This window comes from Saimiri boliviensis, chromosome 12 (assembly GCF_048565385.1).
Source record: "Saimiri boliviensis isolate mSaiBol1 chromosome 12, mSaiBol1.pri, whole genome shotgun sequence".
Lineage (NCBI taxonomy): Eukaryota > Metazoa > Chordata > Mammalia > Primates > Cebidae > Saimiri > Saimiri boliviensis.
This window is the reverse complement of record NC_133460.1, coordinates 87,908,139-87,921,460: the sequence shown is the minus strand read 5'-3', so window position 1 is coordinate 87,921,460 and position 13,322 is coordinate 87,908,139. Positions and strand designations below refer to the sequence as shown.

The following is a 13,322-nucleotide window of genomic DNA, read 5'->3' as shown; positions in this document are numbered from 1 at the left end:
GTAGGAGAGACAGAGATTAAGCAGTTAATTACACCATTAATTGTTAATGACAGTCGTGAGAAGTGCTCTTAAGGAAAGTACAAGTTGCTGTGGGGCATACAACTAAGGGCCTGACCTGCGCCAGTGAGTCCCAAACCCCTATTTCTAATTTCCGCCTCCAAATTCACATATCTAACAATCTGTTGGATAGCTCCACCTGAATGCTTGCTGGTCTCTTTAAATACCATAGATCTGAAAGTGATCTTATGATCTCTGTCTTCTCTTCCCCTTACCCTTGCTTCTTGATCTTGACCTTGTCCCAGTCCTGCTCCTCTGCTTACACAGTTCCTTCTTCCTGGAATCCGGTCTTACTTCAACTATTGAGATCCTTAAGGCTCAAATGCTGCCCCTCCATGAAGCTTTCTGTGGTATCTCCAAAGGCAGGCAATCCATCCCTCTCTTGAACTCTCCTCCTACCCATAGCCTTTGCAACACTCACATGGCTCATAATGACTACAGTCTTCTACTGTAATTATTTGTGTGATTGTCTGAATTGAAATGGGAGCTGTGTGCAGTAGTGCACACCTATAGGCCCAGCTACTGAGGCAGGAGGATCTCTTGAGACCAGGAGTTTGAGACTGTAGTGCACTATGATTGCACCTGTGAATAATACATGTGAGGTGAAAAAAGGGGTTGAAAGTGCCTTCTGTTACAATCACTTGGGAAAAGTCTTTGGCATGACACCAAGCGTGAGATTCATAAAAGAAAAAAAAAACAATACTTTTAATTTCATCAAAATTAAAATCTTTTGCTCTGTAAAAGATCCTGTTAGGATAAAGGCCAGGCGCAGTGGCTCACGCCTGTAGTCCTAGCACTTTGGGAGGCTGAGACAGGAGGATCACAAGCTCAGTAGTTTGAGACCAGCCTGGCCAGCATGGTGAAACCCTGTCTCTACTAAAAATACAAAAAATTAGCCAGGCATGGTGGCGAACACCTGTAGTCCCAGCTTCTTGGGAGGTGGAGGCAGGAGAATTGCTTGAATGAGGCAGGCAGAGGTTGCAGTGAGCTGAGATCACTTTGTATTCCAGCCTAGGCAGCAGAATGAGACTCCTCTTAAAAAAAAAAAAAGATGGAAAGACAAGCCAAAATATTTACGAATTACAACAAATATATCCAGAATATGAATCCAGAATTTGTGAAGAACTTTCTGAATGTAACATTTCAAGTCATTTGCCCATTTTCTAATTGGAATGTTCATTAGAACATTCTAATGAACATTCCAATTAGAAAATGGGCAAATGACTTGAATAGGCATTTTACCAAAGGGAGTATACGGATGGCAAATAAGCACATGAAAATATGTTCAACATATCTAGCCATCAGGGAATCAAATTCAAAGCAAAATTATGTGACACTACATACCTACTAGGGTGGCTTAAACACAAAACACTGACAATACCAACTGCTTACAAGGATGCAGAACAGCTGGATCTTTCATTCATTCCCACCAGAAAAGCTGGTGGGGATGTAAAATGGTACATCTACTCTGGAAAAACACTTTGGTAATTTCTTATAAAGTTAATATACATTTGGCCGGGCACAGTGGCTCGAGCCATTACTGTAATCTTAGAATTTTAGGAGGCCAAGGTGGGCAGATAGCATGAACTCAGGAGTTCAAGATCAGCCTGGGTGACATGGTGAGACTCCGTCTCTACTAAAAATACAAAAAATTAGCCAAGCATGGTGGTATGCACCTGTAATCCCAACTACTTGGGAGGCTGAGGTGGGAGAATGACGTGAACCCAGAAGGTGGAGGTTGCAGTGAGCTGGGATCCACTGCACCGCAGCCTAGGTGGCAGACCGAGGCTCTGCCTCCAAAATAAATAAATAAATTTAATTAAATTAATTAATATACATTTACCATGTGACTCAACAATCTCACTTCTGAGTTTTTAGCCTAGAAAATGGAAAACCTATGTTCACACAAAAATGAGTACACGAATGTTCATAGCAGCTTTCTGTATGATATACTAAAATAGGAGGCAACCCAAATGTCTCTCAGCAAGTGAATGGATAAGCAAACCAAGATATATTCATACAGTGGAATACTGTTCACCATTAGAAAGAGTGAACCATTGACACATGAAACAACTTCAGTGGGCCAGGCGCAGTGGCTCACACCTATAATATCCCAGCACTTTGGGAGGCCTAGGCGGGCGGATCACGAGGTCAAGAGATCGAGACCATCCTGGCCAACATGGTGAAACCCCATCTCTACTAAAAATACAAAAATCAGCTGGGCATGGTGGTGCGTGCCTGTAGTCCCAGCTGCTCGGGAGGCTGAGGCAGGAGAATTGCTTGAAACCAGGAGGCAGAAGTTGCGGTGAGCTGAGATCACGCCATTGCACTCCAGCCTGGGTAACAAGAGCGAAACTCCGTCTCAAAAAAAAAAAAAAAAAAAAAGAAAAGAAAAAAAGAAACACCTTGGGTGAATCCTAAGGGCATTTTGTTGAGTAAAAGCTAATCTCAAAATGTTACATATTACCTAATTCCATTTATAAAACATTCTTGAAGTGAATAAATTATAGTGCTGGAGAAAAGATCAATGGTTGACAGGAATTGGGGTTGTAGAGGTGTGGGAGGATGTGACTGCAAAAGGACTAAGAGGAGGGAATTTTTGTGGTAATGGAACATTTCTGCTACTCAAATCTGTACACATGATAAAAATTTAGAGGGTGGGAGAGAGAAGAGAGTAACCTAATGAAATCCAAATAAGGTCTGTAGCTGAATGAAGGTGTTGTATTAATGTCATTTTCCTGGTTTTGATAATGTACTATGGTTATATAAGATGTGATCATGGGGGGAGCTGGGTAAGTGGCACATGGGAACTTTCTGTACTATTTTTGCAATTTTTTTGTATCTTAAACTATTTCAAAGTAAGACATATATAAAAATAGGCAAATGTTCTTAGGAGATACATACTGAAGTTTTAGGGTTGCAATATCATAATTTATGTAACTTACTCTTAGATGGTTTGGCAAAAATGCCATCTGTACATATAAAGGGACACAGAATGGGGAGGTAAAACAAATGCATCAAAAATTTGACCTTTGGTGAATTTAGGTGAAAAATGTACAGATGTTTATTGTATTATCCCTGCAACTTTTCTAGGTTTAAAATTTTCAAAATAAAAAGTCAGGTAAACAATTTTTTTTTTTTGAGTTAGAGTCTTGCTCTGTTGCCCAAGCCGGAGTGCAGTGGCATGAACTTGGCTCACTGCAGCGTCTGCCTCCCAAGTTCAAGCAATTCTCCTGCCTCAGCCTCCCGAGCAGCTGGGACTACAGGTATGTGCCACCAAGCCAGGATAATTTTTATTTTGTATTTTTCTTTTGTTGAGACAGAGTTTCACTCTTGTGTCCCAGGCTGGAGTGCAATGGTGTGGTCTCAACTCACTGCAACCTCTGCCTCCCAGGTTCAGGCAATTCTCCTGCCTCAGCTTTCCAAGTAGCTGGGATTACAGACACCCACCACCATGCCCAGCTAATTTTTGTATTTTTTTTTTTTTATGAGACCGAGTCTTGCTCTGTCACCCAGGCTGTAGTGCAGTGGCATGATCTTGGCTCATGGCATCCTCCACTGCCCAGGTTCAAGCGATTCCCCTTCCTCAGCCTCCTGAGTAGCTGGGACTGCAGGTGCGTGTCACCACACCTCGCTAATTTTTTTTGTATTTTAGTAGAGACAGGGTTTCGCCATGTCAGCCAGGATGGTCTCCATCTCCTGACCTCATGATCCACCCACCTTAGCCTCCCAAAGTACTGGGATTACAGGCATGAGCCACCGCGCCTGGCCAAGAAGTTAGAAAAATTGATTAAAAAAAAAAAAAAAGACCCCAGTCACTGAGCCGCCGCCGAGGACTCAGCAGCCTCCCCCTTGAGCCCCCTCGCTTCCCGACGTTCCGTCCCCGCTGCCCGCCTTCTCCCGCCGCCGCCGCCTTCCGCAGGCCGTTTCCACCGAGGAAAAGGAATCGTATCGTATGTCCTCTATCCAGAACCTCCACTCTTTCGACCCCTTTGCTGATGCAAGTAAGGGTGATGACCTGCTTCCTGCTGGCACTGAGGATTATATCCATATAAGAATTCAACAGAGAAACGGCAGGAAGACCCTTACTACTGTCCAAGGGATCGCTGATGATTACGATAAAAAGAAACTAGTGAAGGCGTTTAAGAAGTTTGCCTGCAATGGTACTGTAATTGAGCATCCAGAATATGGAGAAGTAATTCAGCTACAGGGTGACCAACGCAAGAACATATGCCAGTTCCTCGTAGAGATTGGACTGGCTAAGGACGATCAGCTGAAGGTTCATGGGTTTTAAGTGCTTGTGGCTCACTGAAGCTTAAGTGAGGATTTCCTTGCAATGAGTAGAATTTCCCTTCTGTCCCTTGTCACAAGTTTAAAAACCTCACAGCTTGTATAATGTAACCATTTGGGGTCCGCTTTTAACTTGGACTAGTGTAACTCCTTCATGCAATAAACTGAAAAGAGCCAAAAAAAAAAAAAAAAAAAAAAAAAGAAAGAAAAATTGATTAATAGATACATAGATGAGAGAGAGAGAGAAGGCAAAAAGGAAAGTATCACCCAAATCTGGGCTTGAACTAGTGACCTTCAGTCTAACATTCTCTTATCTTGGGCTAATTGTAAATACAACTCCCCTTTCCTTCTTGCCCACCAATAGGAAAATCCTGCTTGTTTTGAAGTAACAGAAAAAGGTCAGAATTCACACTCTGTTGGAGGTATTTTAAGTGCTACTCTGAGTCCTTGGTATTGCCATAGTCATCTTACACACATTTACCAAACCCTGGCTAGATGCCAGCTGCTGGGATCCTAGAGATGAATATAGCTAGAAGTGACACATGATGTCACTTTTTCTCAGATTAATTTTAAAATAAATATGGAAATATACGTAGTGTGTAAGGTGCTACAACTTTCTTTTTTCACTTCATAAATCATATATATTTTCCCACATTAGTTATTTACATCTATTTACTTCTTTTTATAGTTCAGTATAGCATTTACTTGTAAGGATGTGCCATAATTTTAGTTTTTCTCTGATAAAAACATCAGTCTGATTTTTTTCTTTGTCTTATTTACCACAAGTGCATGTGATTTTTTTTTTTTTTTTTTTTTTTTAAGACAGGGTTTCACCATGTTGGTCAGGCTGGTCTTGAACTCCCAACCTCGGGTGATCCACCCACCGTGGCCTCCAAAGTGCTTGGATTACAGGCGTGAGCCACCATGCCCGGCCCGCATATGATACTTTTTTACAAAAAGAAAGAAAAAAAAGCTGGGCACGGTGGCTTATGCCTGTAATCTCAACACTTTGGGAGGCCGAGGTGGGTAGATTGCTTTGAGTTCAGGAGTTTGAGACCAGCATGGGCAATATGGTGAAACCCATCTCTACAAAATTAGCTGGGCGTGGTAGGGTGTGCCTGTAGTCCCAGGTACTCAGGAGGCTGGGGCCAGAGAATTGATTGAGCCCAGGAAGCAGAGGTTGTGGTGAGCCAAGCTTGCGCCACTGCACTCCAATCTGGGTGGCAGAGTAAGACTCTGAGAAAAAGAAAAAAAAAAGAAAAATACATTTCCTGAGTGAAATCCAGCCTTCATTTCTAGTTTGCAATAATCACACACACACCTGCTGTGTATCCAGCTGCATGCTTGGTGCTTTCTGTGTCTGTGTGGGAGAAGACGTGAGACATAATCAAACTCCCAAAAAGCTTACAATCAATTGAAGAGGTTTGACTACCTTGAGATTTTAACTTAAGTACTACCAGGCAGTATGCACTTGATTACAGACCGTATATACTAAGTATATTTTCTGTTTGATTTTAGGCTATTTTTTCAGATGGATTTTGTTAGCTTCTATGAAAAGATATTGCATGAGCATATCATTAAGGAAGGTGGGGAGAATCATGCCCCAAACTTTCTAGAAGAAAGGAGAATGAGCCGGGCACGGTGGCTCAAGCCTGTAATCCCAGCACTTTGGGAGGCCGAGGCGGGCGGATCACAAGGTCAAGAGATCGAGACCATCCTGGTCAACATGGTGAAACCCCATCTCTACTAAAAACACAAAAAATTAGTTGCGCATGGTGGCGCATACCTGTAATCCCAGCTACTCAGGAGGCTGAGGCAGGAGAATTGCCTGAACCCAGGGGGCGGAGGTTGCGGTGAGCTGAGATTGCGCCATTGCACTCCAGCCTGGATAACAAGAGCGAAACTCCGTCTCACAAAAAAAAAAAAAAAAAAAAAAAAAGAAAGGAGAATGTTTTTTAACAAACATGAAAGAACATGACATCAAACTGAATCATACTCTCGTTTATTCTTCATTATAAAACTTCAACTGTTTCTATGTATATAGAAGATAAAAACAAAAAATTGGTCAGGTGCAGTGGCTCATGCCTGTAATCCTACCACTTTGGGAGGCTAAGGCAGGTGGGTCACGAGATCAGGGGATCGAGACCAGCTTGGGAACATGGCGAAATCCTGTTTCTACTAAAAATACAAAATTTAGCTGGGCCTGATGGCACATGCCTGTATTCCCAGCTCCTTGGGAGTCTGAGGCAGGAGAATCGCTTGAACCCGGGAGGTGGAGGATGGAGTGAGCCAAGATCGCAGCATGACTGCATTTTAGCCTGGTGACAGAGCAAGACTCCGTCTCAAAAGAAAACAAAAAACCCACAACCAAACAAACAAACAAAAAAACACAAGTATAAGTCATTTGGATGGATCAGTTGATAGTCACAGTTCAATCTATGTGGTTGTAGTTGTGCTCACAAATTTGTGTTTGCACGGTTTTGCATTGCATTGTTTGATGTTCAGTGTTTGTTCCCCTTTTGTATTTTTGCTTAGGGAATTTGGGGTTTCTATGTTTTGGCTTTAGCAGTGTCTCAGTGCTTAAGCCTATTTCTGCGTTCTCTTTCTTTCTCTCTCTTTTTCTCTCTCCCTCTCTTTCTTTCATCTTCCCAGAATGTTCTCTTTATTCACTTACTTCTTAGTCTGAGGCTAAGAAGTTTCTGACCCAAGTTTCCAGAACCCCAGGATTATGAGAAACAGGGACTTGCTGGTTCAGTTACACTTCACAACCATGGACAGCTCCCCGACTGTCCTAGTATTGGTGCTTGCTTTATAGACTTCTCCGAATGTGAGAATGGAAACGTATCCAAGAAACCATTTGGCTTACCTCCTCCTACCTTTTGCTGTTTCCCAGAGAAAGGATCCTAGTTGGCAAATAGTCCAGGATTATTGACTGCTGGCTAGGGGTAAATACAAAGGACCTGGAGGGCGCCTTCACCCAGGATTTCCTGCACTCACATCTGCTAGTGCTTGGAAAAATCCTTCAGTTCAATTCAGCAGACTTGTGTGGACCCAGCCTTTCCCTCCTTGGAGAGATAAGGCCTAAATATAGATATTGTCTTGGAGGGGGAACAAAGGAACTCTAGTTTAATAAGAAAATAATCCCTCGTAAAGGCTGTTCTCTATGAGAAATAGAGGAAGAGAGAGCCCAGAGTGTTGGGGACTGAAAGGGCAGGAGAGGGAGTGGCAGAATGAAATGGAGGAGAAGCATTCAGAGACATCTGGGGGCTCTGAAGTCAGTCTTGGTGAGCTCCACACAGTTTACACCAATGTGCCCTGAGCACACAGTCAAAGACATGCCTTACACTTTCCTAAAATGAGAGTACAGAGGCTTCCCACTGTCTCTTCTAAGGAAAGAAAGAGTCACTAGACTCATTTCTCTCTCTTTCACTCTTCCTTTTCTTTCCTTTCCTTTCTTTCCTTTCCCTTTCTTTTTTTTTCTTTTCTTTTTTTCTTTCCTTCTTTCCTTCTTTCTTTCCTTCCTTCCTTCCTTCCTTCCTTCCTTCTTTCTTTCTTTCTTTCTTTCTTCTTTCTGTCTTTCTTTCTCTCTCTCTCTTTCTTTCTTTTCTTTTCTTTTCTTTCTTTTCTTTCTTTGTCTCACTTTGTCAACCAGGCTGGAGTGCAGTGACACAAACTTGGCTTACTGCAGCCTCAACCTCCTGGACTAAAGTGATGCTTCTGCCTCAGCCTATCAAGTAGCTGGGACTATAGGCACATGCACCATGACCAGCTAATTTTTTTTTTTTTTTTTTTTTTTTTGTAGAGATGGGATTTTATTATGTCACCCAGGCTGGTCTAAAACTCCTAAGCTCAAGCCATCCACCCACTTTGGCCTCCCAAAGGGCTGTGATTACATGTGTGAGCCACCATGCCCAGCCAACTAATTGCATAAAGATAATTTATGCAATGATTTTATGCATTTTTATCTTCTTTGTTCTTCATGACTAGCTTAGGATTTTATTATTCCCATTTTCCAAATGAATAAACTGAGACTCTGAGAGATTAGGGAACTTGCCCAAAGTGACACAGCTAGAAAATGGCAGAGCTGGGTCTTGAACCAAGTTCTTCTGACTCTAAGCTGGTTTTCCTTTCATCACACTTTATCCCTAATTGGGTCTTTTTGTGTGTGATAAAATGAGTATAACATGAAGTTTACTGTTTTAATCATTTTAAGTGTATAATTCAGTGGCATTATATTCACAATGTTGTACAGCCATCTCCATTATTTCTAAAACCGTTTCACCATCCCAAACAAAACTCTGTACTCATTAAGCAGTTCCACATTCCCCCATCCTCGTCTTTGGCAACCCTGTTTTATTTTCTGTTTCTATGAATGTGACCATTCTACGTACCTCACAGAAGAGGAATCGTATAATACTTGTCCTTTTGTGTCTGGCTTATCTCACTTAATATAACGTCAAGATTTATCTATGTTGTATCGTGTGTTAGAACTTCATCTCTTTTTTCTTTCTTTCTTTCTTTTTTTTTTTTCGAGACAGGGTCTCACTCTGTCACCCAGGCTGGAGTGGAATGGCACAATCTTGGCTCACTGCAACCTCTACCTCCCAAGTTCAAGCAATTCTCATGTCTCAGCCTCCCGAGTAGCTAGGATTACAGGTGTACACCACCATGCCTGGCTAATTTTTATATTTTTAGTAGAAATGGAGTTTCTCCATGTTGGCCAGGATGGCCTTGAACTCCTGACCTCAGGTGAGCCACCCACCTTGGCCTCCCAAAGTGCTGGGATTACAGGCTTGAGCTACCATGCCTGGCCAGAACTTCATCTCTTTTTATGACCTGATATAATCTTGTGGTTGCAGAGGACAGAGATTCACTCAGGCCACCAGAAGGAATGAAGGGTTATTGTAAGCAGCCTTAACAGAATTCAGGAAGACATAAATCTCAGCCACATGCTGAAGTTTAGGAATAGCCCTATGGCTGGGTTTATTAGGACTTAAATATAATTTGGAATCTGATCAGCACAGCCCTGGGGACCAAGATTTCTCATTGATTTCTTAGTGGCAGGAAGTTGTTGTTTTCTGATACTTAGCCATTATGTCAACATAGTGATACTCTATGTAGAGATATTCTCCTTGTAGTCTGGCACCACCACTGAACTACTTCATACCCTGTGGATTTTCTCCCTTATGGCTTTCATCTCCTGCTCCCACTGCCAGTTGACAAACTTTCCAAAAATCTCTGGCTCTAAGCCACCTGCCTACCTAGAAATTATCTGCCCTTGAGATGAGCATCTTCCCCAGCTCTGATCAGTTGTAGCCAGGGTGACAAGTCACATGCTATTGAACGTGCCTCCTAATGGTAAAGACCTGCCTCTCTTAGGAAGAAGTTGGGCACGTGGCAGGTGGATGCATAGAGAGGTATTGACGTCATCCCTCTGCATGAGCTCTCTGGTACTCTCTCATCAGGTTGTTTATTGTACTTTAACCCTATGGATTTACTTCTGTGACTTTATAAATCCCAGAGAAGAGGTATATTTAGCTGAGTTGTGTACTATGCAGGTATTTTTGGTCATATTTTTAGATTATACAATCATTGCTGTATGGTGAGATGGAGTTTGGAATTGGTACAAATATACTTAGCTTATGTCAAGCTGCCTATTTGTGGTTTCTGAATGGAATTCTATTCTATGCTTTTCTTTTCTTGAGACAGAGTCTTGCTCTGTCACCCAGGCTAAAGTACATGATCTTGACTCACGGCAACCTCCACCTCCTGGGTTCAAGTGATTTTCCTGCCTAACTCAGCCTCCCAAGTAACTGGGATTACAGGTGTGTACTACCATTTCCGGCTGATTTTTGTATTTTTCGTAGAAACGGGGTTTCTCCATGTTGGCCAGGTTGGTCTCAAACTGCTGACCTCAGATGATTCACACACCTCAGCCTTCCAAAGGTCTGGGATTACCAGTGTGAGCCACCATGACCAGCCAGTGAATGGGGTTGTTTCTTTAACACTGAAAATCTGTTTTCAATTTCTATGCCAAATCTACAGTAACAGGAAGATCTTCAGAACACAGGGCACACTGAGGTGCTAGCAAACCCATAAGGTGGATCCCACCTTCCAATAAGCTATTGGTAAAAGGACTGGATTGTGGGAATCAGGTCATTCCTAGTTCTGTAACTATGACAAAGAATGTGGTGCTCATCACAGATCACACATCACACAAACATCTCATGTCCTCTCCCTCCACAACGTTTTGCAGCTTCCCTTGTAGTTAGATTGGAGCATGTAACTAATTTTGGTCAACAGTCTGTGAGAGGAGGTGATACATGTTCTCCACAGTTTCTCTCTCTCTCTCTCTCTCTCTCTCGCTCTCTTTTTTTTTTTTTTTTGAGAGATGGGTTTCACTGTGTTAGCCAGGATGGTCTTGATCTCCTAACCTCGTGATCCACCACCTCAGCCTCCCAAAGTACTTGAATTACAGGCATGAGCCACTGTGCCTGGCCTGTTCTCCACAGTTTCTCTTCTTGGAAGGCATGAGTTTGGTTGACAGAACCCTCAAGGTAGAAGCCGACTGAATCCCTGAGTCATCATCTGAAACAGTCCTACCCCAGGGAACCTCCAGATCTTTTGTGAGTAGAAAATAAATCTCTACAGGTTAGGCCCTAAAGACCTTGTTGTCTGACTGTTAGAGTATAGCTTGTGTCTAATCAGTACAGTCAGTAACCAGCAGTGTGACCTTGGGTGAGTAACAGTGTCTTCAGTCCTCATTTTCCTCTTCTGAAACAGAAGAGAATTGCCCCAGATAATCTCAAAGGTTACCTTCATGATTCCTAATTTACCATGTCCTGCTGACTTTTCCTGGGTGGACTTTCTGTTCACTTCTTTCCATTCTTACCGCCACTAAGGTATAGACTTTCTCACTTGAGCCTCCGAATTGGCTTCCATGTCTCCAGGCTCGTGCATCTGTCTTTCGACTTCCTTATATAGATCATGTTCCCTTCTTACTCAAAAGCCTTCACTGGCTACCCACTGCCTGCTGAAAAAAGCCCATGCGGGCTGGGCGTGGTGGATCACACCTATAATCCCAGCACTTTAGGAGGCTGAGGTGGGTGGATTGCTTGAGCCCAGGCATATGAGACCAGTATGGGCAATAGGGAGTAACCCTGTCTCTACAAAAATGAAAATAAAAATTAGCCAGACATGGCGGCGCACAGCTGTAGTCCCAGCTACGTGGGAGGCTGAGGCAGGAAGATCACTTAAGCTCAAGAGGTCCAGGCTGCCGTGAGCCATAATTATGTCACTGTACTACAACCTGGGTGACAGAGCAAGACTCTGTCTCATAAATAAATAAATAAAGTCTGTGTGATGTCATGCCTTTGAGGTTCTTAACAATTTGTGTTTGGTTATTTGTGCAGAGTTCTCTCTCATCCACTGTACTGTAGGCTTCTTGAGGCCCAATATCACATTTGATTCAGTTAATAGCCTCCTAGAGTTACTGTCTATTGAAGTGAAAAGTCAAATTTCTCCAACCTAGGAATGAATCTCTAGTAAAATGATAGAAACTACTAAATGAATTGGAATGATGAACTTTGCCAGTAGAACAGTGTATTCGTCCATTTTCATGCTACAGATAAAGATATACCACAGACTGGGCAATTTACAAAAGAAAGAGGTTTATTGGCCGGACGCCATGGCTCATGCCTGTAATCCCTGCACTTTGGGAGGCTGAGGCAGGCGGATCACGAGGTCAGGAGATCAAGACCATCCTGGGCAACATGGTTGAAACCCTGTCTCTATTAAAATACAAAAAAAAAAAAAAAAAAAAAAAGTTGGGCATGGTGGTGTGTGCCTGTAGTCCCAGCTACTTGGGAAGCTGAGGCAGGAGAGTCACTTGAACCAGGAATCAGAGGTTGCAGTGAGCAGAGATCATGCTACTGCACTCCAGCCTGGTAAGAGAGCATGAGACTCTGTCTTAAAAAAAAAAGAAAAGAAAAGAAAGGTTTATTAGGCTTAAAGCACCACATGGCTGAGGAGGCCTCACAGTCATTGTGGAAGGTAAAAGGCATATCTTACATGTCGTGAGACAAGAGAAGAGAGCTTGTGCAGGGAAACTTCCACTTTTAAAACCATCAGATCTCATGAGACTTATTCAGTGTCCTGAGAACAGCACAGTAAAGACCCACTTCCATGATTCAATCACCTCCCACCCAATTCCTCCTATAACAAGTGGGAATTCAAGATGAGATCTGGGTGGGGACACAGCCAAACCATATCATTCTGCCCCTGGCCCCCCCAAATCTCATGTCCTCACATTTCAAAACCAATTGTGCCTTTCCAACAGTCCCCCAAAGTCTTAACTCATTTCAGCATTAACTCAAAAGTCCACAGTCCAAAGTCTTTTCTGAGACAAGGCAAGTCCCTTCTGCCTATGAGCTTGTAAAATCAAAAACAAGTTAGCTACTTCCTACATACAGTGGGGGTACAGGCACTGTTGTACAAAACTGGAGAAATTGGCCAAAACAAAGGGGCTACAGGCCCCATGCAAGTTTGAAATGCAGTGGGGCAGTCATATCCTAAAGCTCCAAAATGATTTTCTTTGATTCCATGACTCACATCCAGGTCACACTGATGCAAGAGGTAGGCTCCCATGGCCTTAGGCAGCTCTGCCTCTGTGGCTTTGCGGGATGTACTCCCCATTCCTTGCCACTTTCACAGGCTGGTATTGAGTGTCTGTGATTTTTCTAGGTGCAAAGTGCAAGCTGTCAGTGGATCTACTATTCTGGGGTCTGGAGGATGATGGCCCTCTTCTCACAGCTTCACTAGGTAGTGCCCCAGTAGGGACTCTGTGTAGGGGCTCGGACCACACATTTCCCTTTTGCACTCCCCTAGCAGAAGTTCTTCATGAGGGCCCTGCCCCTGCAGCAAACTTCTGCCTGGGTATTCAGACATTTCCATACATCTTCTGAAATCTAGGTAGA

General features: G+C 43.0%; 1 protein-coding gene and 1 pseudogene across 1 annotated transcript in view; both read left to right on the top strand.

Moving 5' to 3' along the window:
* NT5C2 (5'-nucleotidase, cytosolic II) overlaps positions 1-13,322 on the top strand; it is a 177,423-nt gene that overhangs the window by 5,302 nt on the left and 158,799 nt on the right. The window lies entirely within an intron of this gene.
* Positions 3,889-4,558, top strand: LOC120362530 (eukaryotic translation initiation factor 1 pseudogene; annotated as a pseudogene).